The following is a 24,695-nucleotide window of genomic DNA, read 5'->3' as shown; positions in this document are numbered from 1 at the left end:
CCTCTCTGCTGAGCAATGTAAAAATCTCTGTCCCTTCTCTTAAGAAATAGGGGGTGGGGGGAGTTGGGGGGCAACAGATGAAGTGAGAGAGGCATGTGGGGGGAGGAGAGGGGAGAGACAGAAAGCTCTGGATTACGGGCAGCAACCTGCACGGCTTCCTCCTACAGATTTGCAAAAGGCCCCTCCCCTGCCATGCCTGCAGCACTGTGATGGGGAGGTGGGACAACCCCTTACCACAGGTATCTGTTTAAGCATTGATTCAATCAACAGTGTTGCAGAAGCTCAGGCCTCCCACCCCTACCTCTGGGGACCGAGTGACAAAGACACACACACAATTAGGTTTCCTTACCTTGGGATGCTTTGCTTTGAATGCTGGGGTGCATGGAAAAGGCAGGTAAATCCGCTCCCCTTCCGTCCACACAGAGCGATATAAAGGACTCTTTCGGTCACACAGGGGAGCAGGCGTTGGCTCGTTGCTCCGGCTCTTTGATGGACCAAACCTGCCACAATTTCATTGCGAAAGTGTTCGCCTTCTGCAAGGAACAGGGAGGGGAGAAAGACAGCCTAAGACTTGGAGGGGATATTCATTTCTTTCTTAGGTTTCCAATGGCAACCAAATATACCACAGATGACTATCCAGAGTGTGTGTGTGTGTGTGTGTGTGTGCGCGCGCGCGCACGCCTCAGACAGGAGAGAGAAGTAAGAAGCACAGCTGCGGAGCCCACAGGCAGTGCAGGGTGTAACCTAGCAGGGGCATGTCAGCGATCATGGGAAGAGACAAGCGGACACAAACAGAGGGGCAGACAGACGGTCTGAGGGAAAGAGCCTTGAAGCATGGGGGGGAGCGTGGCCTCTATCCTAAGGCGTGCGCAGTCCCACCAGTGGGAGACGTGAGCCAGCACCTGGCAGGGTGGGAACAGAAAGGGTCCACTGTCTGACTGATCCCTGCAGGAGCAAAATATAACTATACCCCCATACACACAGGCACACTCACAATGTCACACACACCAACTTACTGTGCATATCCACACCACCCTGCACGCGTCATACACACAGTCTCACACAGCAACTTTCCGATGCACACTCATTAGCCCCATACATATACTACCCCCTGCTGTCTCAACAATTTCTCAATACACAAATACACCAGCCAGACAAATAAAAAACCCAGTCTCACACCCTCCATTTACACACAGACCACCCATGCACACAAACACAGACAGCCTTGCACACACCCTGAACACCAATCCACTCATATTCCACCCCAGACATAAGCAGCCCCCCCACAGTTTCACACACCAACGCATTCATATACACACATACAAATCCAAATCACGACCCACAGAATGAGGCTCATCAGTCCTCTCACGCATACACAACATGCCTGCCCACCCCACCACAAAACATACATACACATATATGTACACACAGCCAACCATGTTCTTTCAGATACTTATCACACAAATACTTGTGCAACCTACACACAACATATATACACTGTCTGACAAAGACAAATGCATGCCAAACACAAACACATCACACATTCACCGTTACACAATACACACCAACCATTTGAACACACACCCCACCACACAAACACATTAAACAAACACATACCAAACAACCTCCACACACAAACATGGATACGTGTATAAACACTGTCATTCAGAAACGTCTATCACATAATATACTACACATACAAACCTTACATAACACACAAACTTAGAACAAACAAAAATAAACACCCAAAACTACTGCACAAACATATACCACCACACAAGTACAAATATACATCTCACAAGCACCAATATACATTAACACACTTCTGCACATATATTTTTCATCAAATAGCACTACACAAACAAGCCACCACACATACACCAGAAACAAACAGACTACACCCACAACACCAACACATCCCCCTACATACAAACAAGTAACATTCTCCAAATAGGTGTAACAAGGAACTTAGTCCGAAAATCAGTGTATTGCTCTGTATACCTGCATGTGTGCACTCACTCTCTCTCACTCACACACACAATTGCACCTAGTTAGTTTTGTCTCTGCTCCTCTAGCTTTTATCCTTGTATTCTGGAACTGCCCATTTCTCCAGCCTCCCAGCACTGTCATCTCTCTGTCCACCAATGTACATTACAGCTCAGTGACTGAACAGCTCAAAAAGCATCCTACATACATTCCTACTCCTCCCTCCTGCCTTCTTTCTTCCTCTTTTCCATTGGCATCGGATGGGTATAATTTGTATGCATAGAAGAGTGCGAGGTCCCACCAGCCCGGAGTACTGTGAAACTGGCTAATAGCGGCATCAAGGGATGTGACTGCAAAGTCTAAAGGCAGTGAAGTAATGCGTGAACCCTAATGGAAGGTGGGGGGCTGGAGGGGAGAACGACAGTTTCTTCTAGGTCGCAATAGGGACAGAGAGACAAAGGAATGGGTGGCAGAGAGATGCAAGCAGGCTGGGTGCGAGGGACACCAAGAACATGTTCTGTAAGGCTTGCTAACCCGCGTGGGAAGTCACTGCGCGAGGTTCAGAGTTCATGACTGTGGCAAAGCAGGGGCTCTGTGAAAGGTCACATGTGAGTGCGTCTGTGGATCACTAGAGAGAATGCCCGTCGGTGCGTGTGTGGATGCGCCTGGATGATGTATGGGGGTGTCAGGCTGGGTGTGAATGTGAACATGGATGGACTGGCTCGGGGGAGGAAGGTAAAGCAACACATACAGCGTAGGGGTTTGGGTGTTGGGTAGGTGGCTGGCTGCATGAGTTTGTGTCTGTTTGGATCATGTGGGTGTGAATGGGTGGGGGAGGCGAGTGTTCCGGTACCTGTACAGTATTGTGTCTGTATGAGCAGAAACGCAACATGCAGCATGTGTAGCTGTGAGCACACAGCCCCGGAGCACAGCACAGCCCTCGTGTCAGCAGGGGATGAGGTCAGTGTTACTGGCCCAGTTTGGAATCTCGCCCTGTGTGCACATGCGGTTTTGTGGCAGGAGGCACAGGCACAGCAAGCAAACCATGAAGCCTTTGAACAGGCAAAGTTCTCACTAAAGGCAAGGAGCCAACTCTTCAATTCTCAGCAGTCAGTGAGGGAGAGGCTAGAGGTGCAGTGTCGTGTCCCCCCCACACACATCCCACCCTGCAGCAGTTCTAGGGGGGCTTGTGCTGACTCAAGCACAGGAATGGTCCCAGGAGCTCATACTACAGCACACACTGCACCTTTGGAAAAGTGAAGTGCAGCCTACATCTGATCCAGTCTGCTGGTGCAAGGAGGAGCAGCTCCTGCCCTCCCCAACTCCAGCTCGGTAGAGTAGAGGAGGAACCCCTGGACTGGGAGACTAGAGAACAGGACTTTGCAGGGCTGGACACAAGCCAGCCCTAGCTTGAACAACTCCCTAACAAGGCAGACTTCGCAGTGACATCAGTGAGTGATTTCCCTGAGTGAGGGCTTAGGAAAAATGGAAGGCCCTCAAGATACAGCTCTGTGTGTGTGTGTTTATTTGTCTGCTCTGATAAGCACAAACAGAAAATGACACACACATACAAGCATCAACACAGTTACTGAGACACGCAAACACTATTTCACAAAACTGCCAAGCCAACACAAACACCCCCTGCACCATACTCCCACACCACCTCATACTCCTAAACACACACAAGACTCCTTATCTCACACACTGCCCCCTTCCCCCTCCAACACAGACACAAATTCTGATCCGGCTCATGCTGCCCCACAAAAGGGGACAGAGGGCTAGGGGAGCCCCACATTCACCCCGAGTTGTACCAAAACAAATTCCCTCTCTGCTTGTAATGCCAGCTCTCTCCAGGAACCCTCTCCTTGCCCTTTGGCCTGTGGGGGAGCCGCAGTGCTGAGGATTTGGCTTGTGGTAGGTACCCTTCCCTCCTCGCTTGCACCTGCATGCCTTCCCCTCTTCACGTTCTCCGTTAACATCTCTTTTGCATTACAGGTGATAAATAATGCAAGCTTCAAGGGGAGAGGAGAGACAGCACATCGGAGCAGAGGCTGACACGCTTGTGATACCAGACAAAGCCGACACATGCAACCCACACTAGTGGCTGCTGCTGGCCCCCATTATAGCCCCGTACAGTGCTGACAGCTATTCCAGTGAAAGCTCTGTAGGCAGGGCACTTTCACAGGGCTCTGTAGTCCGTGTTTCTTGCAGTAGCCGGGGGAAGTCCTCTCTCATACAGGCAGCAAGGTAGATCTTCAGCTGAGCTAAGCAAGGATAGGAGTTGCCGGTGGAGCTGTGAGCTGTCACCCTAACCTGTCCTCCTTGCCATCTGCTGTTGGGCTTTATGACACGGCAAAATCACGTTAGCTTGTCAAACAAAGAATGAGAGAGCGAAGGCGCATGTGTGTCTAAGTGCTGTGTTTGCAGGGCTGCAAGTGAGTATGCTGCTTTATGTGTATGCACGTGTGTGTGGTGCATGACACACACTCATGCACATGCATCAACAATGTTATGCATGAGTGCACATGTATTTCTGTAGGACCACTGTGAATAACGTGTGTGTGGCGTATGCATCTGTGAATGTTTTCTGTTTGCGTGGAGCCTCTGCACGACCATAACATGTGAATATGTTCTATATGCATAGCATCTGTGTGAGTGTGGTAATGTGTGTGTAATTTGTGTGTATGTGCAGAGGTGTGTTGTGTGTGCATGTAAATATGTTCTGTATTCATAGCATCTGTATGAGCATGGGGAAGTCGATGTATGTTTTGAGGGGTTGCTGTGTGCATGTGGTTAAGTTCCGTTTGCATAACACCTGTAGGAATTAGGTGATTTGTGTGTAACTTTTGTGTTCCTGTGGTTTGTGCAAATGCATTTTGTGTGTACAGCCCTTTGGGCTTGGGATCTGTGGATAATGTGTTTGTGTTGTATGTGTTTTTATGCATGTCTTCAGTGTGTACAGCATCTGCATGGCTGCCATTGCTAGGGTATCTGTGTACTATGTAGGTCATGTGCGTCTCTACTGCATGTCAGTGTTCCCTGCAAGCTGTGCACTGTGGAGCTGCTCAGGAGAGACTCAAATGCTGCCCAGCTGATTAGCAGAGGGCCCACAACTAGGTTTTGTTTCTACTAGTCGTGCACATTCACACATGCCTTTGTGCATATAAAATGTATTCCACACATGAATGGAAAAAAATCCACATACGGATGGAAAAGATTGGAAGGAACATTGCTGCATGTGTGCATATGCGGTTGTTCACAGGATGTTCCCCTCTAAGGTGAAGCAGACAGTTTGGTTCACCTCAGAGTTCTCCTCCTCACCTTCCATCAGTGAGTTTGTTCAGTGACCGCAGCTTGCTCAGCCCTAAAAAGGATTCCCCAGCGCTATGTAGAACAAGGTGTTTCCATCCCCATAATCCCAGTATGTATCAGGAAACCTACTCTGCCCCTGGCCTGGGAGTACAGCACAGACACTGCCAACACAGGCATCAGTAACACAGAAGCTAGTTCGCCACTCTTTACACTCAGACTGAGGAGGCTGGGATGGAGGGAGACAGGCTGGAAGGTCAGGGGCATATGCTAGAGAAGAATACTAGACATCTGGAGGATGCAAGAAAGAACCCTCCATGAGCTACCCAGCACTACCCACCCCTGGGAACACACAACACCTGTTAAGGAGGCAGGAGCCACAAACCAGACCAGATGTAAGAAGAACTGAGCAAAACCTCCAGCCCAACATGAGCTGAACCACAAACCTTCAGCCACATGCCTGCCTCAACTTCCAACACCCCAAAACTCAACCATGATGCTGAAACTTTACTCAAACCCCTGTACACACCATGACCATGAGTCTTTGCTCCACCCCCTTGAACCCAACCATGAGCCCGAGCATTTGTCCAAAGTCCTGAAGCCAAACATGGCCATCAGTCTTCAACTAACTCTTAAGCCCAACCACAACCCTGGACCTTCACGCAACCTCTGTGCACTACAGCCTGAGCCTTTGCCTAATCCTGATGATTGAAGGAGGGTAGGAATAGGAGTACTAAGCCTTCACCCAAATAACAAGCCTTAAACTTTTCCCCATAATCTCTTGGCCAAACTTCAGAATCAACCAGCCTTCCTTCAAACACTGTGACCTGAGCCCCCTGCCTTTGTCCCTGCCCTGAACCAAAATCCTACGTCCCAAATGTTTCTCCAACATCTCAGTCTTTGTCTTTGCTCTAAATCCTGGGTCTTCACCCAAACTCTCTACTGAAACAGAACACTAGCACCTAAATCAACTCTCCAAATGGGAACTTTGCCTCAAATCCCCGATCCCCAAACATCCACCCACCCACCTCGAGCCAAGTCCTAAACTCTCACCCAAGCCCATAGTGCAAGCCCTTTGCCCCACATCCTTCAAATTGAACGTCAAGCCCTCAATCTTCCCTCCACTCCTCTGGACTCCCATCTCAAACTTCTGACTAAACCTCCCAGAGAAAATTCTGAGTCTTCACACAGACCAAAGCTTCTGCAGTCCTAAAATGAACTTATGCCCTAGAACCTTGTCCCTGGTCCCCTGAAACAACCCCCACTGATAACGTGATAGGAACCTCAAGTCCCTTCCCTTCCTCATCAGTTGCAGCAAGCTTTGATGCCCATCAGTGGGTCAGGTGCAAGACTTCAGCCTTAGAACCCTCCCCCTCACCAGTGTCACCTACCCACCAGTGTTCTTATGTTCACCCTGAACAAGAAAGCCTGATGGGAAAATCCAGGTTGGATTCTTCTGCTGCACCCATTGGCCATTCCATGAGGCTCAGGAAACTCTTCCCAGTTTTGTCCCCACTTGGCTGAAGAGACTAAGAGAAGCCCCTTTCCCAGTTTGACACGGGTGCAAATTTAGTGAACGTGTCACTAGGGACGCTCCCATCAGGAAAACGTGCCTGTTAACATTTAAACACACCACTTAGCCAGACTTTCTGAGCTGGGCCCCTTGCACCACCTGCTGCTCCACTCTTGGACTCTACCGATGCACCTCACTCCTGATCTGTGGCACCTCTTCCCTCCCCCCCATGCCAATCTTGAGCTCCACACACAATTCTTCCAAGGTGCCTTAGCTAGCCTTAACCTGCAGCCTGCCCTTCCCCGCTCTGCTAGTCCAGCCCTGTCCCCCCTCCTCACAGCTCCGCCAATTCTGTTCAATCTTCTTGCCTAGCAGCATAACCTGCTGCTCTGTTTCTAGATCCCCTTAAGCACAAAGAGAGCCTGAGTCCCTGTTTGCCATTCTGGCAGGATTCTGATTACTAAGAAGTGCCCCTCCGGAAGATACATTAATAGCCCGTAAGGTTAACTTAATCCAGCCAATCTTGTGTGGTCTCTGCCCGAATTCTTGATTAAATTAGCGTGCCTGAATCCTAATTAGCATGTGAGGCAGAGGTGGCATTATTAATGAACATAATGCACAATGTTAAAAATAAACAGGCTGCCTTTCCGCAAATCCCCGTTGGAACTAAGGTGGTGTGAGAGTCCCTCGGTGACAGCCCATGCTGAGGGGAAGGGGGGGCACACAGGTAAATCAATGCACGAGGGAGCCTCATTCCTCTTACCAATATTCAGCCCCACACCGTCACTACCGGGGGCAAGTCCCGGCTCACTGGCCTCAGCCGCAAAACCCCAGCTGATCCTGACAGGATTCTGCCTCCACTAGGACAGGCGCATGGGGGCACCCCGAGCACTCAGGGAAGGAGAGTGCACAGCCCACACTCATCCCTCAGGCCTGCTGGCTCAGCCTTAGTGGGAGAGGAGGGCTAGCAAACAAAGACCTCAGAAAGCCAGAGCAGCACCAGTGGAGACTGCTCAGAGGCATGTGGGACTGACAGGGAAAGGAGGGCAAGGAAGGCAGACAGGGGATCTCTGGGGAGGACTAGACAGGTGCAATTCACATCTGCATTTCTTGACCAGCTAATGAGTGACTGGGGTGCTGGGTTAGTGTACTTGGTGCAGAGGGACAGGGCCATGGGGACAAGCTTAGCAGTGTAGCAGGTGGCTTCTTGAGGCTGGGGCTCTACACACAGCTTACGATCACCATTTAAATGAGTTCAGTAGGGCTGAGCCTCGCCTGCTGCACACCTCAAACCCACAAGCCAGAACTGACCCGCTCTGTTACTGCCAGCCAGGACTGACCGGCTCTGGCCAAGAGATCTGCTGCAGTGGAACAGCTGAGGGGAAGCGGCAGGCCAGGAGGACAGGCGTGCACAGCCAGGGCTGGGGCTAAGGGAGCTTCGGGCTGGACTAACAGTGGGTGCTGAGAGCCAGGAAAGGTGGGGGTGGGCACTGAAGACTGGCAGAGCAGGGGGTGAAGTGGGTCAGAACTGGAGTGCCTCAGCAGAGCTGTGGGTGGTAGCTCACCCAGCGCCTGCCTGCACTACACTGCCTCTAGACAGTGATTTCAGTCTTATTTTCACGGGCAGGATAAAAAAAAATCACTCACCAAATGTGCGAAGAAAAAATCCCGACACGCCAGTGGAGGCGGGGATGTCTGCACTGAGGACGGTGCTGGGAGCGTGTCGCCAGCATAGCGCAGCCTTGCCTAGGGATGCGAAATCCCGTTTTAATTGGTTAACCGGTTAAACACATTGTTTCACCAGTTAACCGATTAAAGAGGGGGTAGGTGATCTTCAGCCCGGCCGGAGCAGCCACTGTCTATGGCAGGCCCCTCACAGGGCTGAAGCAGTCCCCTGCCTACGGCAAGCGAGGATCTGCTCCAGCCCTTACAGGTTAACCAGTTTAACATTTATAGCCCTAGTCTTGCCCCCCCCCCCCAGCGCCCATGGAGCACTGCTGCTCCCAGAGATTTTGGAGGTGCCGAGGTACATAAGAGGCAGCCTGGCACATTCAAAGGCGTGTGCCTTTAGATCCCGAGGATGTCACACAACTAACATCCTCATGCTCCACTCCCTCCCCTCTTTCCCTGACCGCTCGCACCCATAACTGTGGAGACAGAGAGCTGGGGCCCGATCCAACCCTCCCGGAAAGGTTCCCATTGACTTCACTGGGCTTTGGATCAGACCCCCTACCATGCGCCTTGCAGAGGTGGAAGCCGGCAGTGTCACTCTAAATTACAGCCCTTCTCCCACAGGCAGTGACATTTAGCACCACGTCTGCTCCCTGCAGTATTTCCAAGCCCCTGACAGCCCCTGAGGTGACCACGTCAGGCATGGACGGAGCTCTCCCACGAGGCAGTGCACAGCACTCCCCCCTCAGGCCAGCCAGCCAGCCCCACCAAAGCCCTTCTTACAGACTTTCTTCTCTAATCCTGTTGAGCCATTTTTAAGTTGCTTTGAGGCGGAGACAGAAAAGCCGCAGCTGCTCTACGATGCTTTCCTGAGCTGGTGCAACTCTAGATAAAGGCTTTGATTTCAAAAATGACAGTGGGGTCTGTCAATAGTCCACATTATGGATTAAAGAAAACAAACAGAGACACACGGCCCAGCTGGCATTGGGTGAGGGTGGAGGTGGAGCAGGCAGAGAGAGGAGAGAGAGCACAGAAGAGAAGGAAAGGGAGAGTGGAGAGCCAGGGAAGAGTAGAAGGAAGAGACTGAAAGGGTAGAAATGAGAGAGATAGAGAATATATTGCGGGGATTACTTCCTGCCCAACCTTTCCCACCTGCATGTGTCTCCAGTAGACACAATAGTACCAAAAGCAGGGCCATGGGGAGACATGGCCTTTCTTGGAATCCCTCCAGCCAGCTTTCCAGAACAAGCCCCTGCAGAGATCTGGGGGCACACATTCAGAGGGGCAGGGGAAGTGTGGCTTGTTTTACTTTTAAATCCCCTTGTGGACTGAGTTTAGAAAACGCCAGGGATCAGACTTTTCACCCCAAATTCACTCTCCTTCCTTTGTACCCCTCACCTACACAGCAAGTATCTGCTGTAGGTGTCTGTCTCCCAACACAGTCCCCCAGGCTTGAGAATACCTGGAAAGTTGCCTTTTATCCTGACAGTTACAAAGGGGAAACTCAATATAAACCCAAACTGCTCAGCCAACAGGTCTCTGAGACTGGAGTTGACAATGCACGGAGCAGACTCCAGGTTGCCTGCTAGGAGAGGAGATGGGACACAACTCGGAAGATTCTCCCAGTTGGTTGTGGGTAGACTACAGCTGCGTGTCATGCTGGGCACCACACTCCAGACAGGACCTCCAAAAACTGGACAGGGGACCAGGGGAGCAGCCAGAGAAGCACGAGCAGAGGAGGACAAGGGAAAAGATTATGGCAATGAAAAAATCGGAGGCTCCATAAAGTGGTGATTCTGGAGTATTGTGGCATACAATAATTGGGTGCTACAGACAGAGCAGCTCTGTTCTGAACCCAGATCTCCCCATGTTGTTCACCAGTGTTCCCTCTAATTTTTTCCATCCATGTGCAGAATAAATTTCATTATGTGCACTAAGACGTGCCGATGGGCACCACCAGTAGAAACACATGCTGCCAGGTGTGGGCAGCTATGGGCACTCTGCTAATCAGCTGAGCGGCACCTGAATCTCTCCTATGTGGCCACCCAAGTGCTCAGATTGCAGGGAACACTGCTGCTTACCATTACGACGTCCTCCTTCCCCTCCTCCCCCACCCTGAGCTACTCCACCAACACCCAGAACCTTCTCCCCTCTTACATCATTAAATCCCCTCTCCTCTATCTTTCTCCCTACATTACCACCATCTTCAGCACATGCTACCCTGCAGCTGGTACCTTCCCCAGTTTTCCACACATCCCTGGCTTGACTGTAATGCTCTCCGTAATCCAACCTTAATGCTCCCTTTCTCAGCAAAGCACCGGAGAGAACAGCTCCCTCGCCAGCTGCCTCACACAGCAGCATCCTCAGACCTTAATCTGGACATCTTGGAAACCACTTTCCCTCCTAAGAACTGACTTTCTTCAGTAGGCTGCTGCTGGCTCCGTCCTCCCACCACTTAACCTTCATCATCATGGACCACGCTATCCCTACTCCCCAGGCCCCCTTTAGAGCCCTGGTTTCCTCCCATCCCAGTTCTGCCCCTCCTTATCAATCTGCTCTGTCCCGTGGGCATTCCTCTCTCCCTGCAGGCCCTTCCCCCCTGGGAGTCTCACAAGTTGACTTGCGTGGCCCCTCACCTCTTTCCTACCTTCTCCCTCACAGGCACCCTGGTTGAGGTTTTCAAAGCCAAGGAAGGGATTTAGTCGCACGTCTCTTGTTCACATCAAAGGGCCTTTTGTGGCTAGCTCCCCTCATGCTCTATGGAAAGCGGGGTACTTATCTTTGCCCTGAACCTCTGCTGCCACTTCCACATGGGCTGAGTAACAGCACTGTGTTTCTTCAGACCCCTGTAATGAGCCCTTCCTGCCCCCCATCTCCTCTTGCCTTGATCAAGTGAACAAGTGGCTTCTGGCCAGACTCCTTCAGCTCGCAGACGATAGGACCAGAAGGGGCCATAACGATATCTAGCCTGACCTCCTGAATATCACAGGCCACAGACCTCGCCCACCCACTCCTGCAATAGACTCCTCACCTCTGGCTGAGCTACTGGAGCCCTCATAGCATGGCTTAAAACGTTACCGAGACTCCTCCATTTACACTAGTTCAGTGGCTCTCAGACTTTGCAGCACTGCAATCCTCTTCGGACAACAAAAATGACTTATATGGCCGGGTTTGGGGGCAGGAGCCTGAGCTTCACTGCCCCGTGTGGGGGACGGAGGGAGATAGGGAACCCGAGCCCAAGCTCCGTCACCTGGGCTGAAGCCCTCAAGCTTTGGCCTCAGCCCCAGGCTCCAGAGAGTCTAATGCTGGCCCTTGCAGCCTCTTTAAAATTGGGTCACGGCCCACTTTGGGGTCTCAGCTAGGAATGTAAAATCCCATTTACTTAGTTAACAGGTCAAACATTATGTTTAACCAGTTAGCCAATTAAACAGGGCAGGTGAGGGGGGGCTGCTCCAGCCCAGCTGGGTTGGAGGGCCCCCTCATCCACCACAGAAGGACTGGAGTGGCCCTCCCACTGTGGACAGGAGCTACTCCCCACTACATCCCTAGTCTCAGCCCAGTTTGAGAACTCTGCTCTAGTTCAAAGCAGCACATAAACAGCGCCCTTTGCTTAGTCATTTCAAAGTTGCACTCATTTCAGGAGTGGGTGGGCAGAGGGAAGTGAAGTCTGAGGCTTCTACCAACCTGATCTGAGGGTAAAATCCTCAATCCCAAACATGGCCATCAATTAGAGCCTGGGCAAAACCTACCATCAAGACCCAGAAGCCAGATACCTGGCAAAATATTTTCTGTAGTAACTCAAAGCCTTCCCCATCTATTGTCCCATCTCTGGCCACTGCAGGTATCCGCTAATAGCATACACAGATGGGCCACTTGCTCGGTGCCTCATTGACAGACATGCTTGTCTCAGGCAAAAGAAGCCTCCTCAAACACAGCTCCCTCTAGCACCATCCTTGATTCCTGTCTCCAACCACTATGAACTTCTCATTCCCTGTGTCTCGCAGATTTGCCTAGCATCACGTCTGCAGACCTGTCTGCATGTCCACTGCTGCCTTAAAATCCCCATCCAGGTCCTCATCTCCTCTGCCCTTGGCTTTGATCTCTCTTCTCTCTGGCCTCTCAAAGTCCTGCTCTCAAGGCTCCTTTATGGGCAGAAGCACACTGCCAGACTTCTCACCATGCACAGAAGCAGCCACATTGCCCTGAAACTCCATCAGGCCCCTTACTATCCCAGGATGCATTTCACAAACTCCTTCCTTATTTGTAAAGCCCTTTGTGGTCCTATTCCATCTCACCTCACTGGCCCTGACTCTCTCTGCTGACCACAGGGCCTTTTCCCTACTTCTCATACTCATCTAATACCAGCCTCCTCTTTGTCCTTTCACACAACTCCAGCATTGTGGGCGTGATGGTCTTCTCTCTATCTCTGGTCCCACCATCTCTTACTGCCATATCACTTCAAATATCATCAGGAAACACTTCTCTCACACACCTACATCCCTCTGCCATTATTTAGTATTTAATTCTGCTCTCTGGCACACTGGGGTCTGGCATGAATGACAGACACTGTGTAATGCCTGGGCTTTTTTCTTGTCCAAAGAGAGGAATAGAAATAGCAGATTTAAGATGGAACAAGAAAGGAACAGCTGAAACAAGTTGGTTTTTGCACCAATTGACTCGAATTTTCAGAAGGGGCAAGCAAAGCAAAAATGTCTGAGATCTTCCACATGAGCACGTCGGGGAAGGGTTAGAGACAGGTGTGACAAACAGGCTCCACATACCTCAAGGGGAGAACAGAGGGTGTGAACGCCAAAGAATAAGCAGTCAAATTAACTGATTGCATACAATTAATGTCACAAAATTAAGGTCCAATTAGGACAGAGAGGCTACAGAAGATAAGCAATTAACTTGGGAGTTGTCTAGCAGAGGTATCTTTCCCTCCTACCTTGGGTCTGGCCTGTGACTCAAGACTAACTGCTATCAAAGATGACCTTCTATCAAGGAGTTCAGGATGCAATCTACACCAGTGAGGTGTTGTATCATCTCCTACCCTGTAACTCCCTGCTGGGGATGTTCACAGTCAGCAACAAGCATGCATGTCACACTCTCAGCATCTCTGTATTGTTGCAGCCCTCACTCAGTGGCTCTGACTCCAGCAGCCTGCTATTTACATTCCCTGGTCTCTACTCACCTTGGTTACGAATTGCAGGGTGACTCCCAGTCCTGAATTTTCCCCAAATCATGTGCACTACAATATCCAGCCCTGTCTGGACCCTACAATGTCCAGAGAAATAACAAGATTATTTTGTTCCTCTGAAGACACAAAAGCACATCACAAGCATGTTCACTTAACCAGGGTAAATGCACCCTCCCTTTAGTTTAAATGCAGTGCTGAGTTGCTTTATAAGAAAAAAAAGTGTTAACTCAATAGCAGGAGGATGAAGTGAGTTCATGTACAGGGAATGACAACAGAAAGCATTACAAGTAAAACAAAACAAAACATTTTCCTGAAAGTCCAAAACTTAATCTAGCTAGACACAGGCTTTGTTCAAGGTGGTTTATCTCGCCAGCCATTCTTCTACCCAGCTATGGCTCACTTTCCCTCAGTCAGGACCTTCCACAGAAGAACAAGAGGCTGGTTTCCCTTGTCTTCCTAGGTGAAAAAGCTTCACCTAAGCAGTTTCCATCTAGTCAGTTTCCAGACCCTTCAAACCTCCTTGGTTGAAGGACCCATCTTTCTCAGCTTGCAGCAAGAGCTCTCTTCCTTTCTGTCTACCTAGTGATGGACAGCCAAGGGGTTCTCTGCCCCTCCCTTTATAGTCCAGTAAACTTTTGAAAGCATGTCTCTCAAAGCTCATTAACTTTCCTTCAGGGTGACCTCATGCTGTGTCCTCACTTTCCCTTCCTGGGGGCCTTCCCATCCCCACTCCGAAATTCTCCATGTGTGGGGCTTCCAACATCTTATTTAATTTCTTTGAAGAGACAGGTAAGATAGCTGTGACATTCAATCCTTCCTGTCTAGGAGAAACCTGTTTCTCCTTATGTTTGGGTCATTGACTTGAAAGCATAGTATCATTAAGCATCCATATTTCCTCAGACAGCATTAACACACATTTCATAATGATATTAATCATCAGCGTGTCATTAGCTTTCAAAAACACCTCACTTTATTTATACCTTTTTATAATCATAGAATCATGCAACAACTAGAACTGGAAGGGACCTCGAGAGGTCATTGAGTCCAGTCCTCTGCACTCACAGCAGGACCAAGCACCATTTAGAAAATACACTAACATTGTATACATCAGCACCATTTAAGGTGCAGCCCTGCCCCCACTCCATCTTTACAGACCCGTAAACCTTCACAATGTATTCTTTGAACAGTAAAGCTCAAGACCGTGCTTCACTCTCCAGTAGGGATGTTAAACTGAGGTTTTTTTAGTAATCAAATAGTCGACAGAATTTGTATCGACTATTCGATTACTTGATAAGGGAAGGCAGCCTCGTTCAGCCCCCGCTCACGCTGGGACCAAACCCCACTGCGGCTCTGCAATTAAAAAGGCAGTAGGAGCAGGGCAGCCTGCCCCCCGGCTCCACCTGCATTTTAAATTGCAGACCACAGTGGGGTTTGGTCCCCAAGCTGGCGTGAGCAGAGAGTGAGCCGGGCTGCCTGCCTGCCTCGCTCCTAAATTTAGAAGGAGCCAGGTAGGCAGGCAATCCAGCTCAGCCTCTGCTCGCGCTGGGTTGGGAACCAAACCCCACCGTGGTCTGCAATTTAAAACGCAGTAAGAGCCGGGGGGCAGGCTGCCCTGCTCCTACTGCCTTTTAAATTGCAGAGCTGCAGTGGGGTTTGGTCCCTGCACGAGCCGGGACGGAGAAGGGCTGCCAAAAAAGCTGTGGCCAGGGGCTGCTTCGCGGGCGAGGTGTACAGCTAGTTGGATTAGAAGCCTAATCCAAACTAGCTAGTCCGTGCTGCGTGTAGCCACGCGGCACGGAGTCCGAACTAGCCGGCATTTAAAAATGGCGCCGGCCGGCTTCATGCAAATGAAGCCCGGGAAATTCAAATCCCGGGCTTCATTTGCAACTGCAGATGACTACATTACCCCCGCTAGTTCGAACTAGCGGGGTAGTGTAGACATACCCTTACATCCCTTCTCTCTAGCTTGGACAGACGCCATACTGTCTCCTCCCTTACTTGTTGGCTTGGTAGCTTTGTTTACCTAATCGGTAAAAAATAGACCTTCATTGTCTTTGCCTTAAGACCCAGCTAGTCCAAGAACCAATTACACATTGGCTACATCTACACTGGCATGATTTTGCGCAAATACTTTTTACGCAAGAGTTTTTGCGTTAGAGTATTTGAATAAGAGAGCGTCTACACTGGCATGTGCCTTTGCACAAAAGATGTGCTTTTGCGCAAGAGCATCTGTGCCAGTGTAGACGCTCTCTTGCACAAGAAAGCTCCAATGGCCATTTTAAACATCAGGCTTTCTTACGCAAGAAATTGATGTTGCCTGTCTACATTGGCCTCTTGCGCAAGACAAGTTGCACAAGAGGGCTTATCCCTGAGCAGGAGCGTCAGAGTATTTGCGCAAGAAGCACTGATTTTATACATTAGAACGTCAGTGTTCTTCCGCAAGTACTTGCGGCCAGTGTAGACAGGTGGCAAGATTTTGCGCAAAAGCATGCACAAAATCTTGCCAACGTAGACGTAGCCATTATGTTGTCTAATGTGCTTACACACTGTTTGTCAAACATATTTTAAGAATACAAACAAGGGCATATTGATACATTTTTGCATACCCCCTGTGAATACACGATGCACGAATATTAATGGTCAGTGAGTTATTTGTTTTCCAGTGGTATCCTGTCTGACACTCTGCAGACACAGATTATAACCATAGTGAGTTGTGGTACACTTAATAGGCCATGCCAGATGAATACCAATGAGTCCCTTGCCCTCTTGCACTGGGATACTCTGAAGGTCACACTTTCCCCTTACAAAGCTGCAGAAGGATTAGCCATTGGCTGACCTGAGCCCTCTTTCATGAAGAGGGCATCTGCCCTCATACTTTCTTTCTCCTTTATATAGAACAAACCTGTTTTGTCACCCCCATCTGTTTGCAGCCACCAGGACAGGATAGCAGCGAGTATCCATAATCACACCTCCCAATGTATTACCGACAGTGGCACTCATGACCAGTGTGTTATTACATTTCAAGCGACATACTACAAGTCACTTTTAAGTAAGTGTCATGACTCCAGTGTGTGAGGTGTAATGAATATGTCAGGCCTGACATGAATTGCTGACTCATAGTACTGAATTACAAATGGGCATCTGTGTCACATCTTCCCTGGCCCGAAACCTTCTGAGGGAGAGGGTCTGTGGATGAAGTTAATTCCCTCCACTCCTTATCAAGAGTGTAGGTCTGGTCCCTGTCTGTCTAAGTGCGTCTACACTGCACCCTGAGCTCGAAATAAGCTATGCAATTTGAGTTATGCAAATTGTGTAGCTTATTTCAAGTTAATTTTGAAATAGCTTTTTTTGAAATTTCAAATTTCGAAATAGTTTATTTTGAAATTTCAAATTTCAAAATAGAGCCCTATCCTGAAGTATCCCTTAATCCTCACGGAACGAGATTTACAAGGATGTTGGAGTAGCGCACCCATTATTTCGAAAGCTATTTTTAAATAACGGGCACGCTGTCAAGACGCAGAAAATACTATTTCAGGATACTGGGAATATCCCGAAATAGTGCCTCTGTCTAGACGTACCCTCTGTGACTAAGAACTAATCACCCTCAAATCCCCATTCCCACTCACTGAACATGTTGTCCCCTTGCTAGATTGTCTGTAACAGAGCTAATCCCTCTGAAGTCCCTTCAACCTCTCTGGACTTCTATCCCATTGCTACACTATTAGAATCTCACAGCTAATCCTTTTGTTACGTGACCCCCCCAGTGACTCTATGACTGGGGGGCTGATCCCCTTGACCCTGCTGTCTTGGTGTTGGACTGTGTCAGGGAGAGGGGCTGATCCCCCTGAAATTATCCTTCAAACCTAAATTATTCTATCAAGGTTGTTTTTTGACAGAGTTCCCACCTGACCTCAGCCCATCCCTCCCCTCCCTCTGAGCCCACTTCCTATGCCACTTTTCTAGAAAACATGGATTGGGGATCTTACCCCCCTTGCAGGCTGGGTCTACAATGGGGAAGGGTCCCCTCTCCTCTGGGCTCCCTTTGATTTTTCAACCATGTCTGCAGCTTTCCTCAGCAGTGAAACACAAAGCAATAAAATGCAAAACGCAGTCAGCTGAAGCACAATATTATGCAGAAATTAGAGACAGAAAAGGCCTCTTAAGACACATCCTCCTGACTCTAGGCCAAGAAAGGATTGTTCCCCACTGTATTTTTCACCTATCTGTCTCGAACTGCCCCCAAGCAATCAGGTCTCCAAAGCTCCCCTTGGAAGACCCTTCCCTTCCTTGGCTAATCGAGAGAAAACGACAGGAAGCGTTTCCTGACATCCAGCTAAAATGTTTCCTCCCATTTACTCCATCCTGCCCCACCTTCAATAATTCCGCTCCCTCCTTGGTGTTCCCATCTCTCCACTGTGTGCAAACTGTTATTGTGCCATTGTTTAGCCAAGCTCTATATATTTAGCCCTTTTAATCTTTACTCATAAATCTCTCCCTCCAGTCCCTTCATCATTTTTGTAGCTCTTCTCTGAATTCCCTCCAATTTATCAACATCCTTCTGCCAGAGAGGCACCCAGGACTGAGCGCTGTTTTCTAGGCGGGTCTCACTACAGCAGCGCGGAGAGGAACTATTAGCTGTACGCTCCGGGGCATGTCGTCTCTGGATGTTGTCATATACAGACACGAGAGCTACCTCATTACATACAGCTGGCACCAGGGAATAGAATTCAAGAGCTTTATCTCTTGAAGCACAAACCCTCTACCCAGGGAGTTAAAGTAGCAGAACAGGAGCTCCAACAGCAAAGGGAGTGGAAATACCCACGGACGTGGCTGACCTAGTCCAGTAGGGGACAGTGGTTCACATTTGACTCCCTTAGGACATCCAACAGAAAGGATCTAAGCTACCCCCAACAACTCTAACACAGTCTCACTGTGCAAGCCATAAAAAGGACTCATATGCACAAGTGAGCCCTGATATACCCCCAAGTAGCCTAGTGTACACAATCAGGGTCACAGTTTTTATGTCTAGAGCACCTTCCATCCAATTATCTCAATGCACGTCACAGGCATTAACTTATGCCAATAGTATGAAGTACAGTAGGTGAGGGCTAGACCTATATTACAGGAAACTGAGGCACAAAGCTATGATGTGACTTGCCAAGGCTCACAAAGGTCAGCTGAGGGAAAAACCAAGAACCAGGTATTCTTACTCCCAGCCCCTACACTTCATCCACAAGACAAGACATCCACCAAAAGCAGATGCCCACACACATGCCCTAGAACGAGCCAACAGAAGTATATGCAGTGGTTACTGCTCCTCCTCACGTTGATACCCACTAATTCAGACATCACATATCAGCAACTTGCAAGTGCTCTACTACAAACATGAACCATGCACTCCCCTTGACCTCAAAATTGCTCTTCCTAGCCCTGGGGGGCTTGTGCTTTCTCTATAGGTTCAATAAAGCTGCTTCTTGACTTCAGTTCTTAGAAAGCCTGAGATTCCTCAGATTTCAGCATGGTGGGAGAAGACTCACCTGAGGCAAAGCCCAATACGGGAGATGCATCCCCATCATTAGCTAGCGCCTGGGAGAGAGGGGTATTTGGACTCAATTTACCAACATATGGGTTTATGCAAGGTATGGATAAATAGATAGATCTAGGTTTTCATACCATGTTCATTGCCATATTTAGAGTGCTATTTAGCAACAATACCTTCCTAACCCCTGACCACCTCTTGAGTATTAATTATCTTGGGGTATGTCTACACTACCCTCCTAGTTCGAACTAGGAGGGTAATGTAGGCATACCGCACTTGCAAATGAAGCCCGGGATTTGAATTTCCCAGGCTTCATTTGCATAAGCAGGGAGCCGCCATTTTTAAAACCCCGCTGGTTCGAACCCCGTGCAGCGCGGCTACACGGGGCTCGAACTAGGTAGTTCGGAATAGGAATCCTAGTCCGAACTACCTAGTTCGAGCCCTGTGTAGCCGCGCTGCACGGGGTTCGAACCAGTGGGGTTTTAAAAATGGCGGCTCCCCGCTTATGCAAATGAAGCCCGGGAAATTCAAATCCCGGGCTTCATTTGCAAGTGCAGTATGCCTACATTACCCCGCTAGTTCGAACTAGCGGGGTAGTGTAGACATACCCTGTGTGAGTACTGATGACTCCAATGTAAACCCTAAGGTCATTAACCTCAGCCTGATGGTTGATCAATTTCCCCCCACCCCAAAAAAATACCTTGGGCCCAAGGCACCCAGAGTAGCTATCCCTCCTCCATACATCAGCCAGTCAAATATCTCATTGTCTTTTGGATCTCCTATTGATCGGTATGTGTAGAGAACATAAAATCAACTTCCTAAATATTAGGAAATTATTTTATGGATTCCATCTACTGTATATTTGAATAGTTCTTCTCCTCACTGTAGTTTGTGCACATCTCTTAAACCCCCATGACTCATGAGGTAGGTAAGTATGCTAATCCCCATCTTATAAACAAGGAGCCAGAGCACATATAAACTTCAGAAGAACCTCAGAGTTAGAAACACCGGAGTTATGAACTGACCAGCCAGTCACACACAACACTCCTCATTTGGAACTGGAAATATGCATTCAAGCAGCAGAGGCAAAAACAAATGCAAATGCAGTACAATACAGGTTGAACCTCTCTAGTCCAGCACCCTCGAGACCTGACCAATTCCAAACGAATTTTCCAGACCACGGGAGGTCAGTATTGTCTAGCAGCATTACCAACACTTCCACTGCTCATTGGACTGTTAGAGGATATTTAGTGGTAAATTAGAGCTAAATAACAGCACAAAACCCTGAGCGCCAGGACTGCTGGCTGTAAGCAAATTTTATGGGGCTGCAGGAAACTTGGCCACACCCATGAAAAGTGGACATCCAGCTAACTAAAATCATTCTGGACGACGGATGTTTCTGGGCCAGAGAATTCTGGACTAAAGAGGTTTAATTATAGTGTGTTAAACATAAACTACTGAAAAAAATAAAGGGAAAGGTTTAAAAAAAGATTTGACAAGGTAAGGAAACTGTTTCTGTGCTTATTTTCTTTAAATTAAGATGGTTAAAAGCGGCATTTTTCTTCTGCACAGTAAAATTTCAAATCTGTATTAGATCACTATTCATATGTAACATTTTGAAAAAACAACCGTAACTTTTTGATCTGAGTTATGAACAATCTAGTGTTACAAATAACCTCTGTTCCTGAGATGTTCTTAAGTCACAGGTTCCACTGTTAGTGACATGCCTAACATCACCCAAGGCGTATATGGTATAGGTAAGAATTAAGCCCAGGACTTTTGAAGGCTAGTGCAATGCCATAACCACAAGAGCATTCTTAACCTGAAGTTCCCAATTGGCTAGCCTACCACTGATGTCATTCCTGTGATGTCACCAATGCTAAAGTAGCACAAGTGGCTCTTTTTTGTCAGCAGATACTGCATTAATCCCCTGAAGAAAGGAGAGTCACTGACCTTCAACATGGTCCCACACCTTTGTACACTTGCCTTTCAGTCCAACACAAGGCATTGATTAAATAAACACCTGCTTTCTAGAAATATACTGCCCAAAATATTTGCTCCTAGACACCTCAATATAAAATATGGTGCTATGCTAGCACTTGACTCAATTTTATGGCCTGACTCAACACCATCACCTTTTGAGGATATGTCACTTAGTCACAAAGCCTCACATGACACTGAGATTCCCGGATTGCCTATCAAAATGCAGGCCAAACCCAAGAAAACCAGGACCAGGGAATTTTAAAAACAGTGGTGACTCTGGCTGGAGCCAGCCTAGGAGATTTTACCCTAGCTGCAGAAACTGAAGGATATGTAGTCCAGGATAAAACACTGCCTGGTCTTCTGCCAGCACTGAAGACATCCTCGCCAGCACTTCTGTTCGTTTGAAAAAGGAAACAAACCCATCCACGCTGAATGCAACAGGGATTGCTCCTGGAGCAAATGGCACCAACACCTTCTCATATGCAATTGCTGTGCCATCCAGACCCCACACCTCCATTTGGTCTACAATGGGTCAGGTTCTTGCTAAAGCGAAGCACTGCTGTGGTATGTCTTTTGTCAGAGGATGGTGCAATGTGCTCTCCTGAGCTAAACTGGCTCCGACCCAGCCACTAGGATCTACTGGAGCTTTCGAGGATCTAAACCAGCCTCCATGCAGCCACAGACAATTTGTTATGGCCATTAAGATCTTCAAAGCCCAAATTAGTTTTGATGAGTCTGCTAAGATCTTGCCCGCTTGAATTGGCTTTGTCATGGCCTCTAAGCTCTCCGACAGCACGCTCAGGGCTGCATCCATTAATGGGACAAACGCCAGGAGAGAGAAATTTAAGTCACCTTTTGCCCCTCTCATTTCTACCCTCATTTGATCAGTTTAGCCACGTGAAATTAACAGCCTTCTTGTATGAATCCCAACCTGTATCCAGGCCGCATGACATAAACTGGATTTTGAATAACCCACCCAGCACCAGCCCTGCTCTGCCTAGCCACCAACAAGTAGAGTCCATGACTGCAGCGCCTGGATGCTTCTCACCCACCCACTCATCAGAGTGGGGTGAGAGCCACAGACAGGGCCCTTGCTAGGATGCCCTAGCTAGGATGCCCTAGCTGCTGGGCAGCTAGTGCCCAGGTCTGCATGCTTGTGGGGCTGCTGCCCTGGGTGGGGGCAATCTGTTGGATTCGGGGCTCGCCCCTCCCTCTCCTCCCCCACCGCGGTCTCTGCTCGCCGGTGCCTTCCCGCTGTGCAAAGAGGGAGGGGGCGGCGGTATTTAAATAGATTAATAATGCATGTGCCATGCAAATGAAGCGTTCCTGGGCGGTTGCATTAGCGCTGCCGGCAGGCTGCACCTCCCCCGGACCCACGCGGGCGGGGGCTGCTCAGCACAAGAGAGGGCGAGAAGCGCCGCGGCGGCAGCATCACGCCCAAAAGTGCTCGGGGCCCCGCGCTCCCACCCCACCCCCTCCCGGGGCGTGACAAAGCGCAGCTGCAGGCGAGCCCCCCGAGGTCCTGAGCCACGGGTGGGACCAGTCCCCCTCCGCCCGCTCCTCTGGCTCTGGGCCACCCACCCCCGCCCCCGCGCCCTGCCTCGCGGGAGAAGGGGTGCCCGCGGAACCACTGAGCGCGTCCAAGTCCCACCCCCACGTGCACGCAGGTCCCGGCCTGCAGCAGGGACCCGTGTGCACTCACACACACGTGCCCCGCCAGAAGGACGCGTGCATTCGCGTGCCCAGCCCTGCGCGCGCATGCCTCCATGCATGCTGACACACATGTGCCCCGCCAGCCACACGCGCGCACAGAAGCCGACGCACAGCACCTCCCGAGCATGTCGGCTGCTGCAGCGCCAGCCAATCTCTGCTGCTCTCCGGCCGGCTCCATGGTCTGTCCTGGGATGACAATGGGAGGCATCTGGTCCCCCTCGTTCCGACTCTCCTCCCCTCACCCCAGGCCCCAAAAGCAGGGGGTGCTGACGCATACAAATGTGGGCACACTTTTCCCGGGTGGAACAAACCGGCGCGCGGGCACCCTGTACCCAGCACATCCAGGCGCCCCGCTGGCCCCCTGTGGCGCTGGCCGGCTGCAGGCACATCCCACGTTCACAGGGAGCTTCTTTCTGCAGCCAGTCGAGCCTGCCAGCACAGCACGGGGGAGGCAGAGCGAGCCGGAGCCTGACTTTCCCCACCCGCCCAAAACCTACCCCCACCCCTCACGCACTCCTGCCGCTGCAAAAGCCCCCGCTAAAGTTTGCAAAGCCCCAGAGGCAGGAGAAGCGGGGGCGGGCAATCTCCCTCTTGCATAGTTGCCATAAAACATTCAAACCTACCCCCTCCTGCTCCTGCAGGGGTAGCAACGGCGAAATCCAGCCGACCCCCGCTGCACGCCGCCGGCTCGGCAGCTATTAACGCCCCTAGCCACAGAGCACTGGCATGCAAGGCAACGCGCTCCCCCCACCCCGCCTGTCCCCTCTTCACATGTGCTTCATCTGGCCGGCCAGCCCCTCGGAGCCTCTGCTCTTCCTTCACCTGATCCCCCCACCCCACCCCACCAGCAGCTACATACACACAGCTACAGCCCTGGAGAGACAGGAAAGATTGGGGGGAAGAGGAGGGGAGACGAGATGCAGAGGCGGGTTTGATCCTTCGCTCCCCGCGCTGGCTGGGAGACGAGGGGCGACCCGGAGAGCCAGCCCCTTGGTGCAGGCACCGCCACGGCCGAGACACGTACCTGCTGATCCAGCGGGGAGACGGACCCCTCTTGGCTCCGAGCGCTAGTGCAAGGGCTGGCGCTCCCGCCGCGCGCGCGCGTCTGTGTGTGTGTGTGTGTGTGTGCGCGAGGGCCCCCTCCCCCGGCCTCACCCCTTTGCACGGTGGGTTCCCCTCTCCCCCAGCTGCCTCATGGCCCCCAGGCCCAGCGGCCGGGCTCACGACCCCCCGGCCGGGCGCAGACGGCGGCTGAAGCCGGGGCGGGCGGAGACAGGCGGGGGATACGCCGCCGCTGCAGCTGCATCACCGGGAGCAGCAGGCAGAAGGGGCTGGAGTGGCATTTAAACCGCTCGTGATTAATTCGGCCCAGGCTTGGCGGCTCGGGCTCTGGGACCAGAGGCGCCGCTGCTGCTCCCCGCTGGGGAGGCTGGGACAAGCGCAGGTCTGTCTCCCATGGAGCTCGCGCCCAGGCTGTGCCGCCTCCCCAGCCACAGCTCCGGTGCACACAGGTAAGGGGCTGGGCCTCAGAGATGTTAAATCACACAAATGCCACAGCTGCTGGGGAGCTATGCCCCTTCCTTCATACAATCGCACACATGCCACAGCTGTTGGAAATCAAGCCCCTTCCTTCATACAATCACACACATGCCACAGCTGTTGGAAATCAAGCCCCTTCTTTCGTACAATCACACACATGCCACAGCTGTTGGAAATCAAGCCCCTTCTTTCATACAATCACACACATGCCACAGCTGTTGGAAATCAAGCCCCTTCTTTCGTAC

The 24,695-nt window shown here is 50.4% G+C and overlaps 1 protein-coding gene across 2 annotated transcripts in view; it reads right to left on the bottom strand.

Moving 5' to 3' along the window:
• The window catches only part of ELFN2 (extracellular leucine rich repeat and fibronectin type III domain containing 2), a 73,785-nt gene extending 49,389 nt beyond the window's left edge, over nt 1–24,396 (bottom strand). Inside the window, exons 1-2 of one of the 2 annotated variants that reach the window (XM_075937482.2) lie at nt 23,936–24,396; nt 350–533 (exon numbers count right to left, since the gene is read on the bottom strand). The gene's annotated coding sequence lies outside the window, so the exon portion shown is untranslated. Of the gene's footprint in view, nt 1–349; nt 534–23,534; nt 23,665–23,935 lie in introns of those variants that run through there. The other variant, XM_075937489.2, reaches the window with a different exon arrangement.
• Nucleotides 24,397–24,695: the final 299 nt, after the last annotated feature.

This window comes from Pelodiscus sinensis, chromosome 1 (assembly GCF_052426305.1).
Source record: "Pelodiscus sinensis isolate ZL-2025 chromosome 1, ASM5242630v1, whole genome shotgun sequence".
NCBI classification, from domain to species: domain Eukaryota; kingdom Metazoa; phylum Chordata; order Testudines; family Trionychidae; genus Pelodiscus; species Pelodiscus sinensis.
Note: the sequence above shows the minus strand (reverse complement) of the source record. Positions and strands in the feature narration are given on the sequence as shown.